Source organism: Misgurnus anguillicaudatus, unplaced genomic scaffold (assembly GCF_027580225.2).
Source record: "Misgurnus anguillicaudatus unplaced genomic scaffold, ASM2758022v2 HiC_scaffold_31, whole genome shotgun sequence".
Classification (NCBI taxonomy): Eukaryota; Metazoa; Chordata; class Actinopteri; order Cypriniformes; family Cobitidae; genus Misgurnus; species Misgurnus anguillicaudatus.
The window spans coordinates 770383-786695 of record NW_027395281.1 but is presented as its reverse complement, the minus strand read 5'-3'; the positions used below and the strand labels follow the sequence as shown (position 1 = coordinate 786695).

General features: G+C 37.4%; 1 pseudogene; it reads left to right on the top strand.

The window, feature by feature from the left end:
- LOC141363042 (uncharacterized) overlaps positions 1-15214 on the top strand; it is a 33023-nt pseudogene extending 17809 nt beyond the window's left edge.
- The last annotated feature ends 1099 nt before the right edge of the window (positions 15215-16313 follow it).

The following is a 16313-nucleotide window of genomic DNA, read 5'->3' as shown; positions in this document are numbered from 1 at the left end:
TATGAACATCTGATGGGAGATACCATCTCACTTTAAATAAGTATTAATCCCTGACCGCATTAATGAATGCAGTTTATTAATACAAGTTAGTTATATTAATAAATGTATTTATTGCATTTAATTGCATTTAATTTAATTAACCAGCAGATTCACATTGCCAAAAACACTCCACTCATACGTTTTTATGCGTAAATATGCACTATGTAGTTTAATAGCTTCTCTAATTAATAAATCTGCATTAAGAAAACGAAATTTACCATTAAAGGCTGTTTTTAATGTGTTTGGTACGTTGCTTACGTTATCCGCTAAAGCACTCTGAAAGCGCTATTTAACCGTAACTCCTCAACCATTTGCGCTATCAAAAAAGGAATGGTTCCTAAAAGAAGATAAATTGCACTTTTTGCCAAATTATGGTTTATTACGGTAATTTCTTGCTTTCCGTCCTTCAATCGCTTTTACCTGGAGAGCGCGTGCAGGGCGCAGTAGAGAGAGCAGATCTGAGTGAAAAGGGAGTAACACCGTTAAACGACTTTGAAGCAGTGAGGTAAAAAAAGCCTCCTAAATGTATAACACTGTTGACGCGCTGTTGGTGCCTTGGGGCTCGACAGTCCAACTGTTTAAGTTGATTTTCAATAAAGCTGTGTTAATTTTGTTCGCTTCTGGGTCCTCTTATGTTTCAGAACCTGGTAATGCTTAGGTAAGCCACGGGCTTGTTTCTCGCCAAACTCGCTGTATACAGATCACAACACCTGAAATATAGTCTTTGGCAGGATTTGCGTGCACTATGATGTGCATCCTCTTAAAAAAAAATGATGATTCAAAATGGATTGAAGTGCGATCGGAGCTTTTCGTTTTGTGTTTCTGTGGACAGCGCATCTTGGGAACGGAGGTATGACTTTTAAGACTTGGGTAAACTCCCGCGGGGTCTTAAAAAATAACATTCATAAAGTTAGATTTAAGTCCTAGGATGAAGATCTGGGCGTTTTAAAGCCATAGATATAACTTTCTGAAGGTTAGTTTTTTTTTAACATCACGCGGGAAACCTGATAAGTGCAAAAATATAATTTAAAATATGTAACGCCGGTATCAACGGTTTTGCAAAATCCATATCATGGCGTGACACAATACCGGTAATTACTATCATACCGGTTTATTGCCCACCCCTACCTCCTAGATTTTTCCTCCTGGTTGCAACAGGAAACCCATTGCCAGCCCAGAAGGGAGTGAACCCTTCAACCGTCCGAACAAGGCCACCACCCTCTCACCCATTCAGAGCTACAGCTAAACTCCATGGTAGCAAGACCTCCTAGGGTCAGTCAGCTTCCCCTCAACACCACATCCACACGTTGTCCATTGTGTGCTTACTGTAACTCACCTGAACATCACGTCAGTAAATGTGATGACCACTTTGCAAACCAGTGTGATCTGAAGGGACGCTGCAACCAATGTAATGGGAAACATCTGCAGGTCCTATGCAACATCAACCAGAGGCAAGTGCAGAATTTATACCTAGACCATCCTAGTGATTGCAATAAAGTGCTGCTAAAGGTAGTTGAAGTGACCCTACGTAATGAAAACAAGTCCTTAGACACGTATGCCATATTAGATGATGGATCAGAACTTACGATCCTTCTGCATCCTGCAGCCCAGAAACTTCAATTGATTGGGGAGTCTGAGAGCCTGAAGCTCAGGACAGTGCGACAGGATGTTCAGACTCTAAACGGTTCCACCGTGTCCTTCACCCTCATTCCAAAGGCCCATCCAAAGAAAACCTATGCCATCAGGCATGCTTTCACTGCATATTATCTTTCCTTATCTGAACATTCTCATCCTGTGAAATCCCTCCAGCGGCGCTACCCTCATCTCAGGCAGATTCCCTTAAAGCAGCATGATAATATAAGACCCCTCCTACTCATACCCACCTGATCACTCCAAGACTGCCTGTAAAGTTAGGCCCCCCCGGAGCCCCAGCAGCTATCAAAACCTGTCTTGGCTGGACGTTACAGGGCCCTGCTAGAGATATTGTCAGCTCTCCCTCCACAAAGTGTCACTATATCTCCTTTAAATGTCCACCTGATGACATTCACCACAATGTGAAAAAACTGTGGCAGCTGTAAACAGTACCTTTGAGGAACACAACATTGGTTGTTCGTTCTAAACAGGACCGAGATGCACATCACCAGCTGGAGACTCAAACCATTCGAATTCCTGTTGATGACGTCCTAAGGTATGCCACACCTCTCCTCCGAGCAGATCCCTGGCCCCCTTAAAGGCCCCTAAGGAAGCAGTTATGTCCCGTCTTCCCAGCTGTGAGAGGAGACTGCTCCACAATCCCTCACCGGCGGAAACCTATACCAGAGAGATCCAGAAGCTAGTTGATGCTGGGCATGTCAAGAAGTTGGCTCTCTCTGAAGCAGCAGATGCCCCAGAGTCTTGGTATATACCTCATCACATTGTGTGTCATAATGGACAGGACCGCATTGTATTTGATTGATTCTGATAGGAGAAAGAACAATGTCTGTATTCACAATTGCTTCCTGTTCCCACCCTTGGTCCTTCCCTCCTTGAAGTTCTCCTTCGTTTTAATACATTTATAAAAGCTTGCTATTTTACTTCCGTGACTGAAAGAAAAAGGCTTTTAAAGGTTAAGGTTTAAATCTAAAAAAAAAACTATTTCAATACAAATAAAATCAATCTTAAACTCGTGGCTGACACCGCCTTTAGTTTTTCGGTTTACAAATTCCACTTTCTAAATCGAGATAAGGCATGACACCAACGCAACTGTCTTTTAAAGGGGATAAGAGCTGAGACTCCCATTGGTTAATTGCACGTTATGCCCAAAACACACCCATTACGAGAATAGGAACGACCCTTTTATACCGTGCGCTTGGCGCATAAACCATTTGCATGTCGTTAAACTTTACGTCTGCTCTCAATATGGTAAGAGATTCACTGATTTATCTTAGTGCAGAGTTCATCAAGCGCTTGGCGCATAAACCATTTTCCTTTTGTTAAATTGGCAAAAGTGGAATCGGACACGCCTATTTAGACTGGCGTGCGTGCGCTTAGATTGTTTAAATAGGGCCATACGTCTGCTCGATCTGTGGAGAGAGATTCACTAATGTAAGACCTCATCACAAGAAACATACTGAAGAACAAACTGATCTGTGAAAAAGACTTTGGGTTGGAAAAACACAGCATTATTAAAGTGTAAAACTAATAAATAAAACAAATGACTCTGCTGTACTTACATTTACAAATGTTATGTTATCAAGAGCCATTGTTTGTGTTATGTATTTATTAAATGATGTAACAAGCAAAACGTGTCTCTTAAAGGATAAGATCTGATTTTATTCTAATAAATGATCAAATACTTGCTAAGAGAAAGAATTATATTTAGTTTAACATCTCCAGTAGATAGCAGTAGAGTCACACCGTGAATACATCTGAAGGATGCTTTGAAGGCAGCTCTGTTTCGTGCCCTTCATTTGGCAACTTTTAAAGGATGAACGAGCTGTGAGAGCATCAATCCCTGAAATGGGGAGATCCATGGCTCCTTCTTCACAGCCTTGGTTATCCCAAGATTCAATGCGGGCCTGTGACGTCCGGGTATTTTGAAATAAACATTCAGAACTATAATTGATTTTTTTTTTTTTTTGCAAATTTAAAAAGTTTATTGGCTGTTGAAAATTATGAGATTTGTTAACAGAAGAATGAATGAATGAAGTGTTGAGCGTCTTCTCTCTCCAGTACAGCAGAAGGCGCTGCAGCTCTTTAGTACACAAATAAACTCACTAAAGAAAGAAAGAAAGCGCGTGTGATGTGTTTGTGTATCATCATTATTTTTCTCTCTTGAGTGTTTTATTGAGAGTAAACAGAGTCTTGTCTTGGTGTATTTTTAGTGTTGATGATGAGATGGATGTGATGTGCTGTAAATCAGTAGGAACTGATCTGTCCATGCTGGATATTGATGATTTTATCACAGAAATCTCTCAGCTGAAGAAAGAGGTGGCGTTACTGGAGATAAAGCTGAGGTTAAGAGGAGATGAAGGACTGAATAGAGAGGTTTGTACAGCTTAAACATCCTTTACCTGAATCAGGCAACATTAAATCATTTATAATCTTACTCTGTGTGTTTGTGCTTTAACAGTCTGTTTCTCAGACATTATGATCTGGATGTCAAAACAACTTTTAAACCTCAATGAAAGTAAACTGATGTATGTTGGACCCTTAGCTGCCTGTTAAATAAAGCCGTGTGCAGCTTATGTAAAGACAGGGGCGCAATGAACAGTTTCAAGGGGGGTATGCAAGACAGAATTTTGGGCCCCTTCCTTTAGATGATTGTTTGATCTTCAAACCATAATGTGTAGCTACATTAAATTACTCAGTTGAGTGCGTGTATTTAATTTTACAGGTTGCATTTGCAACTAAAAGTAAATCCATGAAGCAAAAAATAAATAATTTTATTCGAAAAACGAATAGCCTACCATTTTAATCTGGAAAGGCAAAAAACATTCACGTGACTGATTTTAAATAGATCACTAAAAGAAGAAGAATGCATGGAGATGCATTTCTGAATCTATGAAAATAAGGGGCTTTGAAACCCAGCTAGAAATAAAAAGTTCTAAGAACGTTCCCTGAAAGTTCCCAAAAACATTCTGCCAACGTTAAAAGCGGCCAGTTTTTTTTAAGTTCTAGGAAAGTTTCTGTTGTCTGAACGTTAGAGTAATGTTACATTTTACCATTTTTAAACGTTATGACAATGTCATGTTTTAATGTTCACACAATGTTTAAAACAACAGCTGTTTATTATATTGACTTGTTTAATTGTTATGTAAATGATAGAGAAACATTGCATTTTATTATTTTATAAAACATTATTTCTGAATGTTCAGTAAATATATTGCTGTAGAAAACTCAATTCACTTACTAGGTTTAGATGTTGATGTTTTGTTTCATTTTAAGTCACCCTTATTGTGATTAGTGTTTGTTTTAGTTGGTCTCTTGACACTTGACTTTTTGCCTGTTATTTTTATCCTGGTTGTGTTAACTTTGTGTTAATGCACCACATTTGTTATGAAAAGATAATAGTGTAATTTTGTGGTTGTTGGTACATAATGGTAAAGATCATCACCTAATTCATTTACTAATCAAAAGTTTATTTTCTGCCAATAATGTATATTAGATCCAACTGTTTCACAGCAGTTTGTCATTAAGGAGTTTTAGAAACTTTGGACAAAAAATATCCGCTGTATAATTGGGATGCACAAACATCAAGAATCAGACTATGAATCTCAATCATGGTGACAATTAAAATTGTTTAAAAAATCCTTATCATGCATTGCAGCATGAAGTTTTTCATTTAATTGTCACCATGATTGAGATTCATAGTCTGATTCTTGATGTTTGTGCGTCCCAGTTTTTCAGCAGATATTTTTTTGTCCAAAGTTTCTAAAACTCCTTAATGACAAACTGCTGTGAAAGAGCTGGATCTCATTTACATTTTTGACAGGAAATAAACTTTTGATTAGTAAATTAATTAGGTGATGATCTTTACCATTATGTACCAAACACCACAGAATTACACTATTAACTTTCATAACTAATGTGGTTCATTAACACAAAGTTAACACAACCAGGAAAAAACTAGAAAGCAAAAAGTCAAGTGTCAAGAGACCAACTAAAACAAACACTAATCACAATAAGGGTGACTTAAAATGAAACAAACATCAACATCTAAACCTAGTAAGTGAATTGAGTTTTCTACAGCAATATATTTACTGCATACAGAAATAATGTTTTATAAAATAATAAAATGCAATGTTTCTCTATCATTTATATAACAATTAAACAAGTCAATATAATAAACAGCTGTTGTTTTAAACATTGTGTGAACATTAAAACATGACATTGTCATAACGTTTAAAAATGGTAAAATGTAACATTACTCTAACGTTCAGACAACAGAAACGTTCCTAGAACTTAAAAAAAACTAGCCGCTTTTAACGTTGGCAGAATGTTTTTGGGAACATTCGGGAACTTTCAGGGAACGTTCTTAGAACTTTTTATTTCTAGCTGGGAAGTCACGGCAGTCGAGTTTTCTGCGCGGTTTTAGAAGCGAAATGTTTACAATTAGGTTTAGCCTAAAAGAGTTCATTCTTCAGGGTTCATATTAATGATCTTATTGTCCATTTAAACATGTTCTTAGGAACTGACTGTATTCGTCAGAAAAACACTATCTTTATGTCGCTGTTCTCTGTGTGGTATGTGTTCTGTCTTCCGCTCATGACAAAAAGGGTGGCCGGCAAAAGTATTAAAAAATTAATATTACGTTGATCTTTAAGAGTGTGCGCTTCTCCCGCACACGCCCTTCGCCAGTGACACAGAAATTGCAAAAAGCACAATCGGCTAAAGTTTTAAATATAACGTTGATTTTTAAAAGTCAAAAGCATGCGGCAATAAAATGTGCTGCTGATGGACATGGACATGCAAATTTAATTTCTGTGCACTGAAGGCTGTTTTTTGAAAAGCGATTAAAGTGATATACTTCATAATAGGATTTTGCACATCCAACAACAGCTATATCATTACAAAGATAATACTGCATGTTTTGGCATTTGGTAGCATATTGCAGTAGTTTATATTTGTTACGTAATGAGATGCACAGTGTTCTTTTTAATGTTCTTTTTCTTTAATATTCACAACACTTATCAACAAAACATTGATTAAAATTAAGAGACAAATTATATTAAACGAAATTCATTTTAAGCAAACATTTGAAGCAAACAAAACCTAATTTAAACTTGAAAATTATGTCTTATGACTCACTCCATTTGTAACGTCATATTAGCCTTCAATCCATTACAATATATGGCGTTTAAAATTACAGACTAATCTAATTAAATTGAAACAATTAAGAACATTACAACAATATTTAAGCACATCAATACTAAAACATAAATATAAAACAGACATTCTCTATTAGGATACATGTTAAAAACAATCTGATATAGCGTTTATAATAGCTGCACTAAGTTTACTATTTTGGGCAAAACCTCCTGCAAACCTGAATAAAAATAAATCACTTTCACTTTGAAAATGATGCGCTGTCACATTAAATCCAGCTCTTAGTGATTTAAAATTTAACTCAATTATGGCTTAGACAATTCTCCTATTTCATGTTTATTTAGAAAATAATATTTTTAACCACGCCTATTAAGTTATTGTCCGTCTTAGAAATGCAATAGTTGTCAGCGGTCGCTGCTAATATTTCCTTAAATAAAGCCCTTGCTGTCCTTTTGTATTAACACAAATATTTTTCATTTTTCATAAAACATACAGTTTAAGGAGCAGCATGAACGCTTTTTAGTGGCATGTGAGATACCTTGAAATGGCAAACTGTAGGGCTGTCGATTATTTGTGGTAACTTTGCATAGCAAACGCACCAAACTGATCCCAAACCAAAATGTTGCCTACCCACCCATATCCATACCCGCAGAATCAAATTAAAAACCACCAGATCCGCCAAATATGTAATTGCATCTACTAGGTCATGTTTGCACACTGTTTTTTAAAAGTGTCTCAATTGTACTTAACACAAAGTCATTTACAGTAGTTTTATATTAATTTACTTTACATTTTACTACAGTGTTAATAACTAAACATGTACAATAAAAAAACGGAAAAGTGCTGACGGTGGGGCCCCCTAGCGTACTCATGGGCCCATATGCCTGGCATACTTTAAACCCCCCCTAACGGCGCCCCTGTGTAAAGACATAACGTTAGGGCTCCCAAGTTTTTTAGCGTTCATTTTTTATTGAATCAGTCATATTCAACAGTTTTTTTTAACATTAGCCACGGGATAAAGGAAAAAATAAATAATTTAAATAAAAACATGGAAATGCTTACATACATTAATTAATTTAACGGCTTTCTTATTTATCAGATTATACATTGTTTTAGGTATTGCTTAAAGCGTAACCAAACCCCTGTTTAGAGCCTGACTCCACCAACCGGCAATACTTGAAAAATGCAAGAAAAGTGGGCAGATTCCAACGGAGATAGAGGGGACGAACTAAAGTGTGTGGTGAGATCGTAACAAGGGCGTGGTGAGCTTGAATCTGCTTACGTCACGAGTCATTTTTTGGACCCAACATTCAATAGGAAAAATTAACTGCAATAGCCACCGTTCAACCTGAAAAGGGCAGCACTCAGACGTTTTTACACCATATATTGTAGTATTGAAACACTTTATATCCAAATGTCAAAAAACTTACTAAAATCAATGAACAGCACTAATAAAGCATCATTCTTACAGATCATTAAGTAATGTCCACCTCTGGTATCAACAAGGATTGTGGTTTAGCCTACATGTCACACGAATCTAGTCAGGGCCAATACACCATCAAATAAATGTTAGTTTAAACACTCAAAGTTTTCAGGTAACCGGACACACTGCATTTCATTGTAAGCCTAACCAGCCAGCTAGTCTAAGTTAGCTAACTACATGCTGATATGAAATACTGAATATAATGTCTTAGTGACCTTGTTGTTTATGCATAAAGACGCCTGAATATCTGCATTAAAAACTTTTGAACGAACATTTCCGTCACTTACCTTAGCCTCCATATGTTCGCCGGTGTTCTTATATGACGCATTTCTTCACTATTTTTAAACTCCGGTTGTCGCGCATGCGAAGAACAGATCAGGTAGGGTCGTAAACTGTCGTAAAACAAGTAGAGCTTCTGCGCATGCGCACAATTATGCGCATGCGCAAAACAGATTCGGCAGGCGGCACGGATCGGGTACTGACACTCTCCATGCAGGGTATGCATTGACGTCACTTCTCCACGTGACCACGCGAGAGCTCGTCCGGTTGAGTGGCAAAACGTGCAAAAAATGGCTGGTTTAAGGGCTGCTGCGAAAATGTCAGTAAAACTGACTATTATCAGCTTAAATTGAATTTAGTTGGACTTTATAGCAGAGTTAGACAATACTTAGTTACATTAGTTACATTTTCCAAGCATCTGTGCTTTATTAGGGTGTTTGTATTGGGAAAAATGTTACTTCACTACATTCCAAAGCATAGAATGTGAATTCTTTAATATTGCATATTAAAATTTATTTAATACCTAATTACATAAAAATTATGTACTTTTACTTGAGTAAAAGTACGTTAATGTACATATTAAATGTAAAACAAACACGTGTATTTATGAAATGTAATAGAATAAAAATTATGATAATATGCTTTGGAATGTATGTTTTCCAAAGAAAAACACGAATAAAATACAAATACTTGAAAAATACTTTTAAGTAGAAAATAAAACCTCTGCTTGATAGTGACCCTAGCAGCTTATCAACCCACCTTTGGTCTGTGGACGTTGGCATGAACGATCTATTTACTTCTCCTTTCGTTTTTTTTTTTTTTTTGCTGTCTGTAAACCGATAGCTGCAAATTCTTGTTAATCTGTTATCGCACAACAGCTGTTTCCCATTTTCGTCAATGTCACGTGATACTCGAATGCTGTCTTTTGCCACTCAGTGGGCGTAACCGCAGTCCCTCTCGCTGACGGTGACGTCAAGTGCATACCCTCTATAGGAAATGAATTATTTCCGGCTTATCTGCTGTCGTGACTCGTGTGCAGTGGAAAGGCGGCTTTAGGGGAGGGGCCACTCATGTATCGGCCCCACCCAATTCTGTATAGTTTTTTCTAAGTCAGCTATGAATGGTGTTTTGTGTTGTGTTTGTTGCACATTTGATTACTGGGCAATACGATTAATCATGTGTACCAATCTGTCTAAAATCGATTCTGATTCTGTGTTTATGCACAGCTTGTGCGTGTACCACTGCGTTTTGGTCAGTAGGAGGTCCTTATCAATCTAAAATCATCATATGAGTCTGAGTCGCTTATAACGTGCATTTAACAAGTAACACTCGTTAAACAAAATCATTCAAAATATTCTTTATTATCATGAAAATACCTGAAAAATTTGAAGAACAGCGATATTCATTTTCTTATAGATTTCCTGGAATAGCGTTTGTAATGCTACTTCTTCTGTGGCACTAATGGAGTTTCTGCACGAGTGCGCCCTCTGGCTATTGGATGTGGCTGCATTTCATCGTAATTCATTAAAATTAATTCATTGAGAAAACGCACATTTGCACGATTAATCGTCACAGCCCTACTGGGCAATTATAATGAAATAGTTCTCTAGTCCACTAAATTCATGAATGTTAGCGGGACACTTCTTCCCTCACTAAAAAGTCCATTCATTTTTCCCATAGACTTTTGAATCATCACTAAAAATAAACTCTGTGTTTAATAAATGTTTATGACATTTACACGTTTTGTGTATGTGTAACGTGTATAACCAAACTAAACCACTGGGTGTGCTAAGTGTTTTGTAAGGATGAGGCTGTGGTTTGTTGTGAATCTTCAGAGTATGTGACTGTTTGCTTACAGGAGGATCAAACCTCCACAGAGTCTCTGGATTCTGTCTGTAACGCTGGAGAACAGCAGCAGATCCTGCAGACCAAACTCAAGATGTCTTCATCTAAACCGATGGACAGTGGGAACCTAATGATGAAGATGAGAAGAGAAACTACAGCAGATGAAGATCACACTGAGGAAGATGATGACAATCATGATGATTTTATTCCTTCAGGTGTGTTTCCTCTTTTACCTTACATGACATTGAGTTACACAAAATTGCTTATAAAATGGTCAAATTTCATTCAGCTTTTACTGCATACAGGTTCATTAAGCTTGGATAGTACAAAAAACAGATGGGTATATTTGCTCCTGGCCTTTAAATCCACCACTTGGTCAGCTCCCCCTTACATTCACTTGCTTATACAGACTTACGTACCCTCTCAATCCTTGGGGTCTGTCACTGAGCGACGTCTTTTTCTCAAAGAGGGAAAAAATCTCTAAGTTGTTCTGATGCAGTAATATATGTCTCTTTAATGGTTTGCTAGGGAGAGAATTGGCATCCACCAATGATTATACATCATGCCTCGAGTAAAACAAGGCCACCCCCATGTCTCTACAATGTTCTGATGCAGAGATATAGGTCTTGGTACATGGTTGCTAGGGTACTCTCTTTGGTACAGGAGAAAACGCTAACACTAAGCAGTCAGTTAACGGGTATAATAACTAGTGCTGTCAAAATTAATGCGTTAATAAGCGTTAACGTAAATTCATTTAAAATACATGCACTTTATTAATGTGTAATTTCTGTTTGAAATTGCATAATCCATTGTTGGATAAATTGAGACGCAGCCTACAGTAAATAGTCATTAAATGTCTAAGATGATCTTTATTTGTACTAACTATTTATATTAACTAAATGATGCGTGTCAATCCACTTGCGCATCTAAGATTTTGGGTTCGGTTTTAAAACATGGGTTCGAAGAATTGGAAAATAAATTAGTAAACACTTGTTTCTGTGTTAACTAATAATAACTAAACAAACAAGCAAAGTTATACTAAAATAACACCCGGTAAAAGTCAAGGGAACCGCAAAAACTAGGCTGTGGTCACCAAATGACTAATTGCTAGTCCACATATCTAAACTAAACAAAGTTTGTTGTGTTGCATGCAGTCTGGTAGCTTAAGTTCATATGTTTATCAACAGATCGAAAGTCCCACGAGTCCTTGAAATCCTTGAAGTTTGTGAATCTAGGGAAAAAAATCATGGCCTTGGGAAGTTTTTGAAAATATACATCTATAGATACAGGTCATTGAAAGTGCTTGAATCTATTTTATGCAAGACGTTTTCTGGAAAAAAATCCATATTATTCCCTGTGTGGTGTAGGATAATATCATAAAAATTCTAGACTTTAAGCACACGTGCTAAACTCTTCGCTTTAAATGCTGATATCTTCTGTATGCGAATGTTGATTCATACCAAAATGCTTTTTTGCATAGTTGTGTTTGACACATGAAAACATCTCAGGTTACGTATCTAAATGTGCTTTCACACCGCCACCGGCGAGAGCATCAAAGTGAACGGAAGTCTTTCATTTTCAATTAGAGACGACGGCGAGCAGCGACGCTTCATGCACAGTGTGAGCGTTGAGGAGAGTTAAACTCAGTTCAACTTTATGATAATGAGCTATGACGCGGCAACCAATCGGAAGGCAGAAACCTCCGCTTGAGAGGAGTTCAGAGAATGCATTTGAGCGTCAGAGCGTCCACTTCACCTTTTCTATAGTGTCATTGGCAGGGCAGCCAGAGCTTTTATTGACGCTCTCACCGGTGGCGATGTGAAAGCACAGTTGTTCCCTGAGAAGGGAACGAGACGCTGCGTCTCCCTTGCCATACTTCTTGCATCCCTGTAACGTCGTCTTTGGCAATATTTCAGATAGCAATATACTTCCTGGCTCCCGTATCATCCTGTCTTTGTCGTTAAGCCTCACCATTGGTTGAATTTGATATACTCATTCAGATGCACTTTCCCCTGGAGACGTCCCCAAAGTGTCACCGCAGTGACGCAGCACGAGTTCCCTCGAAAGGGAACTGTAAAAATGTATCTTAAAAAGTAACACGATGTCACCTTGCTCTCACTTGAAATGTCTCCCCACATTTAGTCCTTGAATTTGAGGGTATTGGACCTGGAAAGTCCTTGAATTTAAAGTTAACTAAGGTGTGGGTTAAAATAACATCTGAAGATTTCCAGTCCACTCCATGCAGTCGCTGTGCAACTCTCCATACTAGGAAATAAATGACTTCTGATCTATTGGGTGTTGTGTGCAATGGAAAGACGCAGCTTTAGAGTCAATAACTACTTACGACCCCATTAGCAGCAATAACTTAATATAGAAAAAACATACAGAATCTCAGTTTAACCTCTTGTTTCTGTGTTTAATGTTGTTGTCTTTCAGATAAGATCAGTGATTCGTGTTTGGATGGAGAAATAACGTCTTTATCATCAAAAGAGCGACAGACGGCACAAACTCTTTCCTGCATCACCGATGAAGAGACATTGAGCTCACAGAGACTTTTAGATAGAAATGCAGAACAAAAACTCTTGACCTCCACCAGATCTGAGATCAGCTCTACTACCTTACAAAAGTCTAAACGTCATCATTCAAAAGTGCACAGAGAGAAGAAGAAGCAGTTTCACTGTCAGCAATGTGGGAAGGATTTTGGCGTCTTATCTCAGCTAAAAATTCACATGAGGACACACAGTGGTGAAAAGTCTTTCTACTGCACTGAATGTGGCAAATTTTTCAGCACCAAACAAAATCTTGATATTCATGAGAGAGTTCACATTGGAGAAAAACCTTACGTCTGCTCTCAATGTGGAAAGAGCTTCTCTGATTCAAGTACTCTTAAAGTTCATCAGAGAATTCATACAGGAGAGAAACCTTACGTCTGCTCTCAATGTGGAAAGAGCTTCTCTGATTCAAGTCATTTTAAAGTTCATCAGAGAGTTCATACAGGAGAGAAACCATACGAGTGTCCTCACTGTGAAAAGAGATTCAGACAAAACTATCATCTGAGGACACATTTGTATATACACACCAATAAAAGACCGTATCAGTGCAGTGAATGTGACAAAACCTTTAAGGATTCAGGTTCACTAAAAAAACATCAGAATATTCACTCTGAGGAGAAACGCTATCAGTGTTCACACTGTGATAAATGTTTCGGTCAGAAATATAATCTGATTATCCATGAGAGAGTTCACACTGGAGAAAAACCTTACGTCTGCTCTCACTGTGGAAAGAGCTTCTCTGATTCAAGTACTCTTAAAGTTCATCAGAGAATTCATACAGGAGAGAAACCTTACGTCTGCTCTCACTGTGGAAAGAGCTTCTCTGATTCAAGTACTTTTAAAGTTCATCAGAGAGTTCATACAGGAGAAAAGCCATACAAGTGTCCTCACTGTGAAAAGAGATTCAGACAAAACAATCATCTGAGGATACATTTGTATATACACACCAATGAAAGACCGTATCAGTGCAGTGAATGTGACAAAACCTTTAAGGATTCAGGTTCACTAAAAAAACATCAGAATATTCACTCTGAGGAGAAACGCTATCAGTGTTCACACTGTGATAAAGGTTTCGGTCAGAAATCGAATCTGATTATCCATGAGAGAGTTCACACTGGAGAAAAACCTTACGTCTGTTCTCAATGTGAAAAGAGCTTCTCTCATCCAAGTACTTTTAAAGCTCATCAGAGAATTCACACTGGACAGAAACCTCATCACTGTACGTTTGTGGGAAGAGTTTCAGCAAAAAATGTAATCTAAAGAAACATGTGCGTATACACACCAATGAGAAACCATATCAGGTTTTAGTGAGACACCATAGAACTCATACAGGTGAAAAACCGTTACAAAGTTTTCAGTGTGAGAAGACGTTTACTAAGTCAGATTCCTTAAAAGTCCATTTGAGTGTTCATACGTGAGAGAAACCTTACGGGCCCTATCATACACCCAGCGCAATGTGCGACACAAGTGTCTTTTGCTAGTTTCAACCTGGCGAAATGATCATCTTCACGTTTAGGTAGCACCAAGTTGTTTAAATATCAAATGCATCTGCGCCCAATTTTGCACCCATGGGCGTTCTGGTCTGAAAATGAGGTGTGTTCAGGCGCATTCTTGGTGTGTTGCTATTTTGAGGCAATTAAAATAGACTACACCATTGACCAACTAAAACGTTAGTAATACGGGATGCGCGTTTGCTTATCACACCCATGGATGTGCAGCAGAACATAACCCTTTTATAATATGAAAAAATAATGGATTAAAATGTAAAAGATTATTTTTGAGTCTCTTGGACTTAATTGAGGACTGATTATGAGACGTTAGAAGGTGTAAAGAGCTGCTTCACATCACCTGCAGCCTGGTAAGAAATTTAATGTTTTGCTTTAAACAAATGTGTTTGTTTTTAAATGCTACCCCATGGATTTATTGTATATGATGAATATGTATGTACCTGTGGATATGGTGAGATAAGAAACATTTTTAAGTGATGCTTTAAAAAAAAACATGGCGCTGTCCGAGTGCTGAAACGGCTCTCTGCACGTTTACTTGCTATTCTATTTACTTGCTATTCTGATGATTCTTATCAGTTTATATACATCTATTATTGGATCTTTGTTTGCTCTGTAAGTGACATCTGTCAGTCAAAGGTTGAGCTGTAAAGGTTAATATCTGCTATTTGACTCAAGATGGCGCTCTACTACTGCTTTATGTATGTGTAAATAAAATCTACTTTAAATAGAGTCTTTTAACTTTGTTTTAATTTAGTGTCAATGTAATGTGTTAATATGTTGTGAATGTAACAGTTAGTTCAATTTGAGGAAGTTGATATTAATGTCAAATTTAAGATGTAGACGCATGTCACTGAAAGGGACCAGGCACATGCGCTCACCGGCGTATTCGCACTTGACATCACTTCATTAACGGAGCACAACTTCATCATTAGTCGAGGAAACTGGTGTAAAACTGATTAAAATAAACGATAATCTGTTCAAATTAAAGTAAACTGGAATCATAGACACACTTAAATGGGTTTAATATAGATTTTTTCACCCCTGTATAAATGTAAACTAACTGTAGGCTATCGTAAAACTCGTTTAAAACTTTTCTATTTAATGTTTATTTTTCTGTTTATTTGTGGGCTATTTATTACTTTAGAAAGATTGATCTGTCCATCAGTAGTTGATATATCTTGAAAGGACAGCCGCCCACTGCTCGGGGGGTGTGTGCGCGTGTGTGTGTGACTTGGTGTTTGTGTGTTCACTACTCACTGGGTTAAATGCAAACTCGGTCACATTTCGAGTATGTCTTGCATACTTGACAACAGTGGGGAACCTTCAGGGCCTTCTACGCCTTCAGAGAAGGCCTAAAAAATGAATAAAAATATTTTTTATAATACTAATAAATAATAAAGTATTCAATAAAAATATGTTTTTACATTTTTAAATTTCTATTTAATTTAATTTAATACAATACATGTAATATATTTTCTCTCATCTATGTTCTAACGTTAAGCTTACTGTCAGGTTCATATCCAATCAGAATCGTCTGTCTCTATTAAAGGTGGACTCCATGATGTTTGAAAGCCAATGTTGATATTTGAAATCACCTAAACAAACACGCCCCTACCCCTATAGAATCTGGACCTTCTGTTGATAGACCCGCCCCACACATACGCAACCCGGCATTTGATTTGATTTGATTGGCTATAAGTGTTTTGGTAGTCGGCCCATCTCCTTTCCCAAAGCGTTTTTCAAACATCGTGGACTCCGCCTTTAACAAGCTATCCTACAGCTAAATATATATATATATAA